Source organism: Molossus molossus, unplaced genomic scaffold (genome assembly GCF_014108415.1).
Source record: "Molossus molossus isolate mMolMol1 unplaced genomic scaffold, mMolMol1.p scaffold_m16_p_14, whole genome shotgun sequence".
NCBI lineage: Eukaryota > Metazoa > Chordata > Mammalia > Chiroptera > Molossidae > Molossus > Molossus molossus.
Window position 1 is genome coordinate 45474709 of NW_023425349.1, and position 16535 is coordinate 45491243.

At 39.8% G+C, this 16535-nt stretch overlaps 1 long non-coding RNA gene across 2 annotated transcripts in view; it reads right to left on the reverse strand.

Moving 5' to 3' along the window:
- LOC118629591 overlaps nt 1-16333 on the reverse strand; it is a 32295-nt gene extending 15962 nt beyond the window's left edge. The window contains exons 1-3 of one of the 2 annotated variants that reach the window (XR_004959495.1): nt 16120-16333; nt 15366-15580; nt 14371-14392 (exon numbers count right to left, since the gene is read on the reverse strand). This is a non-coding gene — a long non-coding RNA (uncharacterized LOC118629591). Of the gene's footprint in view, nt 1-14370; nt 14393-15365; nt 15581-16119 lie in introns of those variants that run through there. The other variant, XR_004959494.1, reaches the window with a different exon arrangement.
- Between the last annotated feature and the right edge of the window lie 202 nt (nt 16334-16535).

The window sequence follows — 16535 nt, forward strand, 5'->3', positions numbered from 1 at the left end:
ATGTTACTCTCTCTCTCTCTTTTTCTCTCTCTCATCTCTCTTCCTCCCTTCCACTCCGTCTAAAAATCAATGGAAAAATATCCTTAGTTGAGGATTAACAACAACAAATATTTGATTTACCACGGTAAATCTAATACCTACTCAATGATTTTCACATAGCGAATACCCTGCTCAGGCATTGTGATGGGAATTGAATTCTTCCTATATATCACTGGTTCTCAAGCAAGGATAATTTTGTGTCCCAGAAAACATTTGGCAATACCTAGAGGTATCTTTGGTTGTCACCACTGAGGGGGTGTGCTACTGGTATCTGGTGCCTAGGGACCAAGGATGCTGCAAAACATCCTACAAGCACAGAATAGCCTCCGCCCCCATAACAAAGAATGTCAGTGGCATTCAGGGTGAGGAAAACCTGCTTAAGTGGATGCAACCAGCACAGTGGGCAATTTCTCATCCTTGGACACAGCACTTCTGCCGGAGCCTGTTGAAATGCCACAGCTGTGCTGAGTCATGTCACTGCCCACAGCCCACCTAGCAGGCAGTAGTTATGTGGAAAGATTCCTGGGGAAGGCTTTCCCTTCTCCTCTCCCACTGGGTTATTGTTGCTTGTCCTAAACCAAGAATGCATGTCCTTTTCCCCCCGAGTTTTACACACATATCTTTCCTATTTTTGTTACCCATCCCTATTTCCTTGTTTGCACTTTATACAAAGTACAGTCCAGCTTGTAGGAAACAGGTGTACCCTGACCCCCTTTGTGGAGTTTCTATAAATGGCTTGGGAAAAAAATGCGACCAGAGGCCCATGAACACGCTCGGCCTCCTCCTTCTCCTTCCCTCCTCCTCCCTTCGCTTCCCCCAGAGAACGAAAGGAACTCTGACCTACCAGAGACCCAAACTGTGACTGCACACAAAGGATTGGACCTGCTCTCCACTCACTTTAGTCATATGCTTAGGGAGTGAGGATGGAACACAAGATTCCTGAAGATCAGATTTCCAGAACAGAAATATTTGTGGGCAGGGGGAAAAATGACAGGACACTTTAATTCAGGTGCAGTGTTTAGTTTTCAATAAGGTTCAGTTTCACAGAGAGAATGAAAACAAGCTGAATGTAGCCAAATGTTAGATGGTTGCAAGTATATCTGTATTTTTTTCCTTCTATTGCTATGATTTCTGTCTATCTAAAAGGGAAAAATATCTTAAAGGAGATTTCTTTTCCTTAAGAGAGATTAATCAATTAAAGATTATCTTTATCTATTTACCACATATTTAATGAGTATCTATCGTATCTCATGTTCTGTGCTAGACTTGGAAATATAAGAATGAAGGGAAATAGTCTCTGTCCCCAAGAAACCATATTAGCTATTGATTGATTCAACGGTTTAATATGCATTTTTTCCTTTAAAGAAACACAGTCACAGACTAAGAGGAAATATTTGCAAAAGACATAAGTGAAAAGACCATTATCCAAAATATACAAAGAATTCTTAAAATTCAACAAGAAAATGAAATTAAAAAATGGGCCAAAGACCTTAACACCTCACCAAAGAGGGTGTACATAGCATGTGAAAAGATGCTCAGCATCATATGTTACCAGGGAACTGCAAATTAAAACAATGAGGCACCACTACACACCTGTATGTCCAAATCCAGAACACTGAAAACATCAAATACTGGCAAAGATTTGGAGCAACAGGAATTCTCATTTATTGCTGGTGTGAATGCAAAATGGTAGACACTTTTGAAGACAGTTTGGTGATTTACTATAAAACTAAACATTCTCTTACCATATAATCCAGCAACCATGCTCCTTGGTTTAACTAAGGGAGTTGAAAACTTATGTCCACACAAAAACCTGCACACGAATGTTTATAGCAACTTCATTCAGAATTGCCAAAACTTGGAAGCAACCATGATTTCCTTCAGTAGGTGAATGGATAAATACACTGAGGTACATCCAGGCAATGGAATATTACTGAGCACTAAAAAGAAATGAGTTATCAAGCCATGAAAAGACATGGAAGAACCTTAAGTGAATATTACCAAGTGAAAGAAACAAATCTGAGAAGACTGCATACTGCGCAATTTCCAACTATGTGACCTTCTGGAAAAGGCAAAACTGTGAAGACAGAAAAGATCAGTGGTTGCTATGGGTGAGAAGCAAAGGACAGTGGAGAACAGAGGATTTTAAGGGCACTGAACTACAATTGCCGATACATGTTATTATACATTTGTCCAAACTCAGAATGTACAACACCAAGAAGAAACCCTAATGCAAAGAAAGTACGGATTTGGGGGAATAACATGTCAGAGTAGGTTCATCTATTATAACAAATGAACCACTCTGGTGTGGTATGTTGATAGTGGCGGAGGCTACGTGTGGGAGGGAGCAGGGGATAAAGCCAAAGTCTGTACCTTCTCAATTATTCTATGAACCTAAAACTGCTCTAAAAAAGACACCCGCCCTGGCTGGTTTGGCTCAGCGGTTAGAGCGTCGGCCTGCGGTCCAGAGAGACCCGGGTTCGGTTCCCGCTAAGGGCACGTACTTCGGTTGCAGTTTGCCCCCGGCCCTGGTTGGTCGTGTGGGTGGCAGCCACTCAATGTGTCCCTTCACGTCGATGTTTCTCTCTCTCTCTCTCTCTTCCTCTCTCTCCCTCCCACTCTATCTGAACAAAAAATGGAAAAATATCCTCGGGTGAGGATAAAAAAAAAATAAATAAAAAAATAAAAATAAAAAAGACACCCAACTTCAAATACAGGTACGAGTAAGTTCAATGGCTTATTTCATTTTATTATTTATTTATTTATTTATTTTTATTTTTTTATTATTAATATTTTTTTTAATTTTTTTGTTGTTGTTGTTACAGATATTTTACCTTTTTTACCCCATAGGCACCCCCCTCACCACCCCACCCCAGCCCCGTCCCCGGCTTAGTTGTCCATGTCCATTGGTCATGCATACATGCATATAAGTTCTGTGGTTTATCTCTTCCCACCCCCCTCCACACCCTCTTCTGAGGGATGTCAGTCTGTGCCCTACTTCCATGTTTCTGGGTCTACCGTATTCCTCAGATTGTTATGTTCATTATATTCCGTATATAAGTAGATCATGTGGTATTTGTCTTTTTCTGCTTGGCTTCTTTCACTTAGGATAATACTTTCCAGGTCCCTCCATGTCATCTCAAAGGATAAGAGATCTTTCCTTCTAAGCGCTGCATAGTACTCCATTGTGTATATGTACCACTGCTTTTTTATCCATTCGTCTACTGGTGGACACTTGGGCTGTTTCCAGATCTTAGCTATTGTAAATAGTGCTGCTATGAACATGGGGGTACATATATTCTTCCTGATTGGTGTTTCAGGCTTCTTAGGGTATATTCCTAGAAGTGGGATCACTGGGTCAAATGGAAGTTCAATTTTTAATTTTTTGAGGTAACACCATATTGTTTTCCACAGTGGCTGCACCAGTCTGCATTCCCACCAGCAGTGTATTAGAGTCCCCTTTTCTCCACACCCTCGCCAACACTTGTTGTTTGATGATTTGTTGATGGCGGCCATTCTGACAGGTGTGAGGTGATACCTCATTGTTGTTTTAATTTGCATCTCTCTGATGATTAGTGATGTTGAGCATTTCTTCATATGTCTCTTGGCCATTTGTATGTCCTGTTTGGAGAGGTGTCTATTCAGCTCCTCTGCCCATTTTTTAATTGGGTTCTTTGTCTTCCTTTTGTGGAGTTGTATGAGCACTCTCTATATATTGGAAATTAACCCCTTATCTGATACATCATTGGCAATGATGTTCTCCCATACAGTGGGTTGCCTTTCCATTTTGATGATTGTTTCTTTTGCTGTGCAGAAACATTTTAGTTTGATGTAGTCCCATGTGTTCATTTTTTCCTTTGTTTCTGTTGCCTTAGGTGATGTATCAGTGAAAATTCTGCTCCGTATGATGTCCGAAATTTTGTTGCCTACATTTTCTTCTAGAATTTTTATGGATTCACAGGTCACATTTAAGTCTTTTATCCATTTCGAGTTTATTTTTGTGTATGGTGTAAGTTGATGGTCTAGTTTCATTTTTTTGCATGTAGCTGTCCAATTTTTCCAACACCATTTATTAAAGAGGCTGTCTTTACTCCACTGTATGCTCTTGCCACCTTTGTCAAATATTAATTGAGCGTATTGCCCTGGGTCCATTTCTGGGTTTTCATTTCTGTTCCACTGGTCTATATGCCTGTTCTTGTGCCAGTACCAGGCTGTTTTGGTTACAGTCGCTTTGTAGTATAACCTGATATCTGGTATTGTGATCCCACCTACTTTGTTCTTCTTTTTCAAGATTGCTGTGGCTATTCGGGGTCTTTTTTGGTTCCATATGAACTTTTGAAGTATTTGTTCTAGTTCTATGAAATATGTCATTGGTATTTTGATGGGGATTGCATTGAATCTATAGATTGCTTTAGGTAGTATGGACATTTTAATGATGTTAATTCTTCCAATCCATGAACAGGGTATGTGCTTCCACTTTTTTATATCTTCCTCTATTTCTTTTTTCAATGACCTGTAGTTTTCTGCAAATTGGTCCTTTACTTCTTTGTTTAAGTTTATTCCTAGGTATCTTAATTTTTTTGGCGCGATTGTAAATGGGATTGTTTTTTCAGTTTCTCTTTCTGTGAGTTCATCATCGGTGTACAAGAATGCCGTCGATTTCTTGACGTTAATTTTGTATCCTGCTACTTTGCCAAATTCATTTATTAAGTCTAATAGATTTTTGATGGAGTCTTTAGGGTTTTCTATGTACAATATCATGTCATCTGCAAATAATGACAGTTTCACTTCCTCCTTTCCAATTTGGATCCCTTTTATTTTTTCTTCATGTCTGATTGCTGTGGCTAAGACTTCCAGTACAATCTTAAATAAGAGTGGCGAAAGTGGACTCCCCTGTCTTGTTCCTGTTCTTAATGGAAATGTTTTTAGTTTCTGTCCATTGACTATGATGTTGGCTGTAGGTCTTTCATATATGGCCTTTATTATGTTGAGATATGATCCCTCTATTCCTACATTGCTGAGCGTTTTTATCAGAAATGGATGCTGGATTCTGTCGAATGCTTTTTCAACATCTATTGATATGATCATGTGGTTTTTATTCTTCATTTTGTTTATGTGGTGTATCACGTTTATTGATTTGCGAATATTGTACCAGCCTTGCATCCCTGGAATGAATCCCACTTGGTCGTGGTGAATAATTTTTTTGATGTATTTCTGGATCCGATTTGCTAGTATTTTGTTCAGGATTTTGGCGTCTATGTTCATCAGGGATATTGGCCTGTAGTTTTCTTTCTTTGTAGTGTCTTCTTCTGGTTTTGGAATTAGAATTATGCTGGCCTCATAGAACGTGTTTGGAAGTCTTCCTTCTTCTTGACTGTTTTGAAATAGTTTGCGGAGAATGGGTGTTAGTTCTTTTTTGAATGTTCAGTAAAACTCCCCCGTGAAACCATCTGGGCCTGGGCTTTTGTTTACTGGGAGAGTCTTGATTACTTCTTCAATTTCCTTAGTTGTTATTGGTCTGTTCAAGTTTTCTATCTCTTCCGGGTCCAGTTTTGGGAGTCTGTGTGTTTCTAGAAATTTGTCCATTTCACTTAGATTTTCTAATTTGTTGCCATCTAGTTGTTCATAGTAGTTGTTAATGATCTTTTGTATTTCCGTGGTGTTGGTTGTTACTTCTCATCTTTCATTTCTGATTTTGTGTATTTGGGTTCTCTCTCTTTCTTTCTTGTTGAGTCTAGCTAAGGGTCCATCAATCTTGTTTATTTTTTCAAAAAACCAGCTCTTTGTTTCATTGATCCTTGGAATTGTTTTTTGGTCTCTATGTCATTTATTTCTGCTCTGATCTTTACTATTTCCTTCCTTCTACTTGCTCTGGGGTTTTCTTTTTGTTTGCTTTCTAATTCTTTAAGTTGTGAGGTTAGACAATTAGAAATTTTTTTTTGTTTTTTGAGGTAGGCCTGTAGTGCTATGAACTTCCCTCTCAGAACGGCTTTCGCTGCATCCCATAGATTTTGTGTTGTTGTGTGTTCATTTTCATTGGTTTCCAGGAAGTTTTTAATTTCTTCCTTGATCTCGTCGGTGACCCATTCATTGTTTAATAACATGCTATTTAGCCTCCATGTGTTGAAATGTCTTTGCATGTTCTTGTTGCAATTGATTTCTAGTTTCATGCCATTGTGATCTGAGAAGATGCTTGATATGATTTCAATGTTCTTGAACTTGTAGAGATTTAGTTTGTGTTCTATCATGTGGTCTATCTTGGAGAATGTCCCATGTGCACTTGAGAAGAATGTGTATTCTGTACTTTTGGGGTGTAATTCTCTGTAGATATCTATTAAATTCATTTGGTCTAGTGCTTCATTTAGAGTCTCTGTTTCCTTGCTAATTTTTTGCCTAGGGGATCTATCCAGTGCTGTCAACGGGGTGTTGAAGTCCCCTGCTATGATTGTATTGTTGTCGATTTCTCCTTGGAAGTCCTCCAGAAGATTTTTAATATATTTTGGTGCTCCTATATTGGGTGCATATATGTTTATCAAGGTTATATCTTCCTGTTGGATAGATCCTTTCAATATTATGTAGTGGCCTTCTTTGTCTCTAGTTATGGTCTTCGTTTTGAAATCTATTTTATCAGATATAAGAATTGCTACCCCAGCTTTTTTTTGCTTTCCATTTGCTTGGAAAAATTTTTTCCATCCCTTCACTTTCAACCTATGTGAGTCTTTTGTTGTGAGGTGGGTCTCTTGTAAACAACAGATAGATGAGTCATGCTTTCTTATCCAATCAGCTACTCTGTGTCTTTTTATGGGAGCATTCAATCCATTTACATTTAAGGTGATTTTTGATATGTACTTATTTATTGCCATTTTTGTTTAGTGTGGTTCCATTTTTCTTCCCATTTCCACTGCTAATTACAGCAGTCCTTTTAATATTTCTTGCAGTGCTGGTTTGGTGCTAATGTATTCCCTTAGCCTTTTTTTGTCTGGGAAGCTCTTTATTTGACCTTCTATTTTGAATGATAGCGTAGCTGGGTACAGTAGTCTTGGATTCAGATTTTTGTTTTTCATGACTTTGACTACTTCTTGCCATTCACTTCTGGCCTGTAGTGTTTCTTGTGAGAAGTCAGCTGAGAGCCTTATGGGGTTTCCTTTGTAGGTAACCTGTTGCTTATCTCTTGCTGCTTTTAGGATTCTCTCTTTGTCTTTAATTTGTGGCATTTTAATTACTATGTGTCTTGGTGTGGGCCTGTTTGGGTTCTTCTTACTTGGGGCTCTCTGTGCTTCTTGAACTTGAATGCCTTCTTCCTTCACCAAATTAGGGAAGTTTTCTGTCACTATTTTTTTGAATATATTCTCTATCCCTTGCTCATTTTCTTCTTCTTCTGGGACTCCTATGATGCGAATATTATTATGTTTCCAGTTGTCCCACAGTTCTCTTAAGCTGTCTTCCTGTTTTTTAATAATTTTTTCTTTTTGTTTTTCTAAATGGTTGATTTTTTCTACCCTGTCTTCTAATTCACTGATCCAGTCCTCGGCTTCCTCTACTCTGCTTTTTAAACCTTCCAATGTGTTTTTCATTTCTGATATGTCATTTTTTATCTCTTCTTGATGGTTTTTAATTTCCAGTTGGCTTATTTTCAGTGTCTCTATGTCCTTACTCATGCTGTTCAACTTCCTCAAGATCATGACTCTGAATTCTAGCTCTGTTAACATGCCTAATTGCTCCACATTGATCTCATCTTCAGTGGAGGTCTCTTGCTCTTTCATTTGACTTCTGTTTCTGTGTTTCACCATTTTGGCTATCACTGTGGGCTTTGGAGCCTGTCAAGTTTTCCCTGTGGGTATTGGTGTTCTGCTGTTTGTGGCTCCCTCTCCTATGTTTAGATGAGCGAGGGAGGAACCACGTTAAACACCACTGTCAAGTCTTACTTTCCTGGTTAAAGGTGCCAGCCCAGGAAAGGTACTGTTATCCTTTAGCATTTTGCCTGAGGCTAGCAGTGCAGGTTACTTGAAGAGTTTTGGATTGTCAGTTGATTGAAAAACTCCCTCAGGTGCTCAGCAAAAGGGGCTTTCAGGAGGGTGGGGCAGATGCTGGTTGTTAATGTTGTTAATGAGCCTCAATTAGCACTTCAATGGCCCACAGGGTGGGGTTGGATTTCCGAGGGAGGGGCTGCTGCCTCTCCTCAGAGCCCTGGGAAGGAGCAATGTGGCCACCATCCTGGGTGGCTGGCACTCCGAAACTGCTCTGGGTGCCCTACGAATCCCGAGTGTCCCCACACAGTTCCAGTCCAATCTGCCCTCCCTCTGCTGGAGCCCAAGGTGAGTGGCTGTGGCTGTTTCAGTCTCTGTCCCGGCTCTGAGCTGTGGAGCCGCCTGCGAGTGTAACCCGAGGGTGCTGCTCCCAGCTAAGGCCACTGCCGAGCTGCACACCGTGGGCTCCCATCCCCCGTCCTGCGCCTTCGCAAGCCTACCGGGATGGAGTCAGTGTCCCTCGTTATATGGTCCTCGCAAGCTGCTTTTCTGTTGCTTTTTCCCATCGATTTATCTGTGTTATAGTTGTAATTCCAGTTTGGTTCTGGGAGACGGTCTGTGTAGCTCCGTTCACTCTGCCGCCATTTTTCAATCCCTCAATGGCTTATTTTAGATGGTGACAATAAACTCCACACATAGTACTATGGAACCCACTAATCAGAGTGATCATTTATATAAGGCTGGTGGTGGGGCTGGGTGAATGATGGTCAGGAGGGACCTCACAGAGGAGACGATGCCTTGAGTTGCGTGTTCACAGGTGAGGGCATTCTAGTGTGAATGCCTGGAGAAATGTTGTTCTAGCAGAGTGTACGTTGTGAATGAGGACCTTTTCTGATGCAAGTCCTTTAAAAAAAACCCAGCTCGATATCTCTGAAGCAATAAAAGACAGAATTTATTGGCTCCTCTGAATGAACAGGCCTGGGCTCTGTTTGGATTAGTCTTCTTGGGTATCACTAGAGGATATCGTCCCCTCTCCGTGCTTGGTTATGATTCTCTCCTTAATCAGAAACTTTGCCTGGATGTGGCTGGGCCTACTTGTGGTCCCCTGGTCTTTCTCGTGCTTCTACAGGCCAGTTTCTGAATTGTTAATGCCTAGAAAGCATCCAGTTCACTCTCAAAGCACTGATAGAGATTTTCCTGAAGATGTAGGGGGAAAACAAAGCCAGAGTGACCACTCATTCTGGGTTTAGCCCTCAAAATCCAGGGGCCCTGGAACCTCTCCAGTCCTGGGCAAATCGAAATGGTTGTCACCTGAAATCAAGAAGGTTAGGACTCTCTCTGGAATCTCCCCTTGCCCTCAAGTTCTTTCCATAGGTTGCCAGTCCACCCCTCCCCCCCCATCGCTCTACCCCCAGTAGTTTTTTTGTGATCTTTTGAGCAGCTCCCTCCTCCCGTCACACTCCTCAGCAACATCAGCTTGCATTGCTCCCTCAGCCAGTCCAAAAGGGCTCAGCCAAAAAAAAATCACCTATGGTTCCTCACATTCCCCAGAGCCACCCTTCTTTGTGTGAGAGTGTTTTTTATTACATTAGCTAGAGAAACAGCGGTTGTCTACAGGAAAGTATACTTAAATGGAGACTGTCTCTGAAAATTGGAGGTTGACACTGCCATATATTTTATGCCAAATCATTTCCCTCTCAGACTCCCCCATGCTTTCATCCAGTGTTAAGACAGACAGGACTTCCTGAAACTATCCCGTGTGGCTTCTCAGCTCCCCTCTCTGGCTTTTCCTCCTATTTTCAGGACTATATTATGCCTCAGGATTTCTCCCAGCCGCTCCTAGGCGACACACTCATAATTGACAGGTCCACCATGCTTTCCACTCTTTCTCTCCTCTCTCTTCACACACTTTTTTGGGGGTGACTTCAGCAAGACTCAAGAATTCATTCTTTTTGTTTCTCTCCCTTCTATTTCTCAATGCATTTAGTTATTTTAAAAATAAAAAGAAGTGCTATATTCAGTGTAGGTCAGGATCTGGGGAAAGGAGATGGATAGTTGTGTTGGTGGAATTGGGGGGGAACAGGTCAAAAAAAAAAATTAAGATGCATTTGTTACAGATTCATGTACTTTGCCTCCTTGTAAATTGAGCCAATCATAGCATTTGCTCACAATTGTTGTGTAGTGAAAAGAGATAATATGTGCAAAGTGCTTAGAACATGCAGTAAAGACATGCACAGCACAACACAATAATACAGCTGATGTATCATAGAGATGTACACTTGAAACTCATAGGTTATCAACCAATGTCTTCCCAATACATTTAATTTTTTAAATGTTCAACAAATGTTAACTGTAGTCATTATTACCTCAGTGGACTTTGAGGAACATATTTCAAGGGGCATTTTTCTTTGGGTGGAGAGGTAGGGAAGACTTCTGGGGTGGGGGGACATTTCTCCTTTGAATCAAGTTAAATAAAGGAATTCTGACTGGGTCAGAAAGAATTTACTAATAAGTCTAATGATAAAGAAAATAAATTAAAATAGTAACATTTAAGATAGTGGTTGGTTCTGCAGAAATAAATCCTTTATTTCATTATTTTGTTTTTCAATTTTTATTTATTGAATTTAAAGGAAGGGAGAGGGAGAAACAGAAACATCATTTTGTTGTTCCACTTATTTATTCACTCCTTGGTTGATTCTTGTATATGCCCTGACCAGGGATCGAACTCATAACCTTGGCATATTGGGATGACGTTCTAACCAACTGAGCTATCCAGCCAAGTCAAAAAATATATATTTTTTAAAGAAAGGATCGGTTTCTGTTTCTTAACTAATCTTAAAGGCTTTCTTAACAAGGCCTTCTTAAAAGCTAATCTTAAATAGCCTTCCCATGAAATGTACAAAATTCTTGAGTTAAACAAGATGCCCCTCTTGCACCAATATTGCTCATCAAAGTTACTCCCACGATCAGATGTTCAGATGGATGCTACCCGGAGACTATGAATATTTTCAAGTCCTCCTGCTAAAGGGAACATCTGTTTTGCATTGGCAAGCAGCTGAAAGAGCCAGACCATTCTCACCTAACAAGCAATTAAATTAACATTTATCTCGTATCAGAAAGTGAAATTCCATATGTAGATTCTAAGGAGCTGGAGGCAAATCTGCTGCCAATGTAAGCATCCTGGGATCTTGAAGCCCCGTTGACAATTCTTATAGAATTGGTTCAAGTATTCTTCTTGTTACAGCTGCAAGGAATTCCCTCTACCTAGGATATACAGTGGGAGCACCTTACAGAGTTACCCAGATTATAAAGATGCATTGCTAAGCACTAAAGCTGAAATCTGGAAATGTTGCTGTGGGTGAAAGAAGGATGAAGAGAAAGCAGTCCTCCTTCCTCCCCCAAGTAAAAGCTGATGGTGAGGAGTCTGAGTAAGACTCCCAAAGGCAAACCATATGTGGAAAATGCTCCAAATAAATTTTGGCAAGCAACAATGTTATGGAGCGAGAAGAGACCGCTCTACAAATATCAAGATGTAATATGTCAGGGAAATTCTGAATGCTCCTTTGTGTTCGATATCATTTTTTTTAACATAATTGAAATCACATTACATGTAGTCTTCCATTTTGCTTGCTTCACTTAATGTATAATATTTTTCATGGCATGAGGCATACTATAAGAATGTTTCAGAATACCACATCACAAATGCAAAAAAAAAAAACCAAAGAAAAGTACACTGAAGATTTATGTATTTTTATATTTCATCATACATAAATAAGGATACGACAAACAGTGGGCTTAAGTGTAAATTCAGATCTCTGATTATCCCTTAGGATAGTTTCCAAGAAGTGAATTATTGATCTAAGAATTTGAATGCTTTAAAGGCTCTTGGTGAGATCAAACTGCTTTTGCGGGGGGCTTTAACACTCCTCTTTGCAGTATAAGCATGTGTTTTTCGATATGGTCTCACAAATATTGAGGCTGAATACTGAAACAAACAAACAAACAAACAAACAAACAAACAAAACCCTGCTTCCCTGGCCAGGTGGCTCGGTTGGTTGGAGCATCGTCCCATACACCGAAAGTTTCCAGGTTTGATTTTCATTGTGTTTGATCCCCAGTTGGGACATGTACAGGAGGCAACCAATTAATGTTTCTCTCTCACATTGATGTGTCTCTCTCTCTTAGCCCCTCTCCCATCCTCTCTCTCTAAAAACAATAAAAACATATCCTCAGGTGAGAATTAAAAAGAAAACAAACTGGTCTGGCTGGTGTGGCTCAGTGGCTGAGCATCGACCCATGTACCAAGAGGTCGCCGGTTCAATTCCCAGTCAGGATGCATGCCAAGGTTGTGGGCCCAATCCCCAGTGGGGGGCATGCAGGAGGCGGCCAATCAATGTTCTTTCTCATTGATGTTTTTATCTCTCTCGCCGTCTCCCTTCCTCTTTTTCTAAAATCAATAAAGAAAAAAAAATTTTTTTTTTTAAAGAAAAACTGCTAATTTGGTATATAAAAATTAAATTGTTTTAATTTGGATTATTTTCATTGAACTACAATTTTTCATATTAGCCACGTGTACTTCCCCTATTTCACCTTCTATGAAGTACTGCAGGCTTTGCTCATTTTACTCTTGGCATCTTCATGCTTTTAACAAATGTATTAGTAGTATAAGGGCATGAAGGGCAGTGGGGAGTGATCACCGAAGGGTACAGGGTTTATTTTAGGGGTGATGAAAATGTTCTAAAACTGATTGTGATGATTATACAAAAAATCTTTGAGTTGTAAACTTTAAGTGGGTGAATGTTACGGTATACACATTGTATCTCAAGAAAGCTATTTTTAAAATATTAGCATAAATAATTTCCACATTAAAATACTTAGCCTCCCTTTTTCAAAATCTGTTGATAAGTATTTCAATTCTGATTGCCTTTTGTTTTCTCATATTCAGAAGATAGATACTTTTAGTTTAATATATAATCTGTCCCTTAGTGAATACTCCTATTGCTTTTATTTGGAAGATCCCATCACATACAGAGATAGTCACTGATATGTTCTAGTTTATTTTCTTTCCTAATCCATTTGGATTTTGATGTAAAGTATGAGGCTATAATCTTTTTTTTTTTTTAATATATATTTTTTCTTTATTGATTTTACAGGGAGAGAGAGAGAGAGATAGAAACATCAATGAGGAAGAACATCGATTGGCTTCCTCCTGCACGCCCCCCCCCCCACACACTGGGGATTGGGCCCACAAACTGGGCATGTGCCCTGGCTGGGAATTGAACTGGCAACCTCTTGGTGCATGGGTCAGTGCTCAACCACTGAGCCACACTGGCTGGACGAGGCTATAATCTTTTTTAAATATTCTCCAAATAGGTACTGATGATTAAGTTTACCTTTTCCTTCCTCACTATGTTCTGGCGGTTCCTTTACAATATTTTACATATACTAACATCTATTTCTGCATTATTATTGGTCTAAGAGTTCAGATGTGAACTAATAGTACACTTTTAATATTTTTTGAAATATGGCTTCAAATCTAGTATTGCACAACTTCATTAATTTCCTCTTTCAAAGTATTATTAGCTATTCTTGCACATTATTTCCTTCAGATGAAATTTAGAACAATTTTATCAACACTTTGAGAATATAATTGAGCTAACATTTAATTGATAGACTGATTTCGGAAGAAAAGACGTTTAAAATTTTTATCAGCTTGGAGTACAATGTAGTTTTCCATCTACATTGTCTTCATAGAGGTCCCACACACATCTTACTTTTATCTATACATTTGTTGGGGAGGAGGGGAGAGTTTTCCTCTCCCTCTACCCTTCTTCAGTTCTTAGGACTGGATTAGTAATGAAATAACAGAATTAACACAAGACTAGAATAACAGAGAAAATCCAACTGAATGCACGTGCACAGAAGAATCACAATATGATGCTCAGATCATAAAATAAAATGATTGAGTGAGGCACCGTTTATATTGTTTAAAGAAAGAAGCAATAAATTTTTGAACAATTGACAGAACAAAAAACGTTAGTGCTCATTAGAAAGGACTCTAAGCAAGGTTTTTTTTTTTTTTATTAATGAGGAATTTAAACAAAGTAGTCAAGTAGAAAAAATAAGAGTCGATTATATAGACTTATCAACTCTGAGTTGTTTAACTCTAGTAAAAGGTGTAACTTCTAAGTGCAGGAGGACACCTGTTACATGGGAGAATTACTTCCTGCATTCAAGGGGACAAGGGCGGCTCTAGGTGCCCTTTGAACACCAAGTAACTTTAATTTGAAGTAATCGATCTGTCATTGTGGAATATATCAGGACAGCCTGTTTTGGGCCCCGACAGTTCCCTCTTTTGAAACTTCCCTGGAACACTGGGCTTGAGGCTGCAGAAAGAGAAAAATAGTACAAAGCAGAGTGGTAAGGGATCTGCAGAAAGAGGAAAGAACGTAAGAACGTCCAGCTGAAAAGAACTTGGAGTTGTTATATACCAGCAGATTTTCTATGATTTCTCGATTGACACATTTATGTGGCACAAGTTTAAGAACAAAGGAGCCTGAATTTGTAATTTGGCTGGTATTTAGGGTAGCATATTTAGTGACAGAGGGAACCAGGTATTTGAATCTATATCTTCCTGACCATTCAGGGCAGAACCCTTTATATACTTTATTGCCACATAGAATAGAAAGACTGGTGTGGTTTACAGACAAGGTTACAGTGGCAGTCTGTAATATCCACAATTATTTCATGGTGCGTGTCACTATCCATACATCTCCAATCTCCATGTGCTCCTGTCGATCTGTGAGAGCAGAACAGACTGTGAAATAGCTGGTATAGGAGGTCTGTGCCCTGGTTTTAGCAGCCCTAAAGCTGGGTTCTGTCATCTGGCCAAGTAAGTCCAGATTTTCCCTCCATATATAGTCTGCAGTATTGGGCAGTTTAATCAGGGGAGCAGCTGCAATACTCCCAAAGTTACACAAAGGTAGCTCGTAAGCCATCCAAAACATTTGGTGACTTGTGCTAAAAAAGGTAGTGTTAGAGTCACTCACAATCTCCTTGGCAGGTTTGGAGGTGCCACCTGCATAATCAAACCACAGAGTTTGCAAATATTGTCCTGATATGTCACCTAGGAAAAGTCCAGTGTCACGTCTGCTTTCAATGCAAAGAGACATTTATTCACCTATAGATTTTATCTGGGTAAGAGACATTTCTTGAGCTTCTATGGTTTTCCATAGGCCCAAATGACTCACCAGAAGAGGAGACAGAATGACAAAGAGACATTTATTCACCTATAGATTTTATCTGGGTAAGAGACATTTCTTGAGCTTCTATGGTTTTCCATAGGCCCAAATGACTCACCAGAAGAGGAGACAGAATGACATTCGTCTTGTTGTAGATACCACACCTTGTTGTTCATCTCCTTAGTTCAGGTGTTCACAGCAGCAGAACAAACACTAACTTGTTCAGGTTCTTTGGCACTATTGAGATGTTGACACAACCAACAAGCAGATTGATTAGTTAAGATGGCCAGGGTTGGTAAAATGGCAAAAGAGGGTGTTTGATCTTTGTCCAACCTGTTGAAAAAAAGAGCAAGAACAAGTTGGAGAAGAGCCCTCACTGGAAACGCAGAGGAAGTAAGATAGAGATAAGCACTCTCCAGGTAGCTGCTTAACAATGATAAGTGTAGGGAAAGGAGGATTTTTTTAAGAGAAGGTATTTTTTGTTTGTGTGTTTGTTTGTTTGGGGATATTGAAGAGGGGGAAGAGGTAAAAGAAAAGTTTCTTGATCTGTGACCTTGGGAAAAGTTGTCATAGTGCCGTATGCTTCTGCGGCCTGGGAACCGACACTGGAAGTCCTTCAAGTCCCCTGTAGGGATACCTCCCAGTTGTCTTGAGCAATGGTCTGTGTCTATTTTGGCATGGTTCACATGGATCCAGGAGGAGTTTTCTTTTTTTGTTGTTATTGTTAATCCTCACCTGAGTATATTTTTCCATTGACAGTTAGAGTGAGTGGAAGGGAGGGAGAGAGAGAGAGAAAGAGAGAATCATCGATGAGAGAGAGACACATGGATCAGCTGCACCCTGATGACCCCAACTGGGGCTGGGATTCAAACCTGTGAACCTTCAGTCCAGAGGCTGATGCTCTAACTGCAGAGCCAAACCAGCCAGGGCAAGGAGGATATTTCTTCTGATGGCAGTGTAGGTGTTTTGGTTCTTCCCAGTGAGGTAATAATGTGACCTTTCTTCTAAAGATCTTGATGTACATCTGATCTCCTGGTCAAAAGGGATGGCCAGGCTTGTCAGTTGATGGAGGTCATGCCTCTTTTACCTGTTGGTGATATGCCTACTAGTTAGTTCCTGTATTTAGCTAGTTGTAGCATCAAATTGTTCCCTTAAGTTTCCATAATGTTCATTTAATCAGGAATGGAAGGTTTAGAGATGCCAGAAGATATTGGGTGTCCCAATACTATTTCAAAAAGGGTCAATCTATGTCTCCTATTTGGAATATTTCAGATCTTTATAAGGGCAA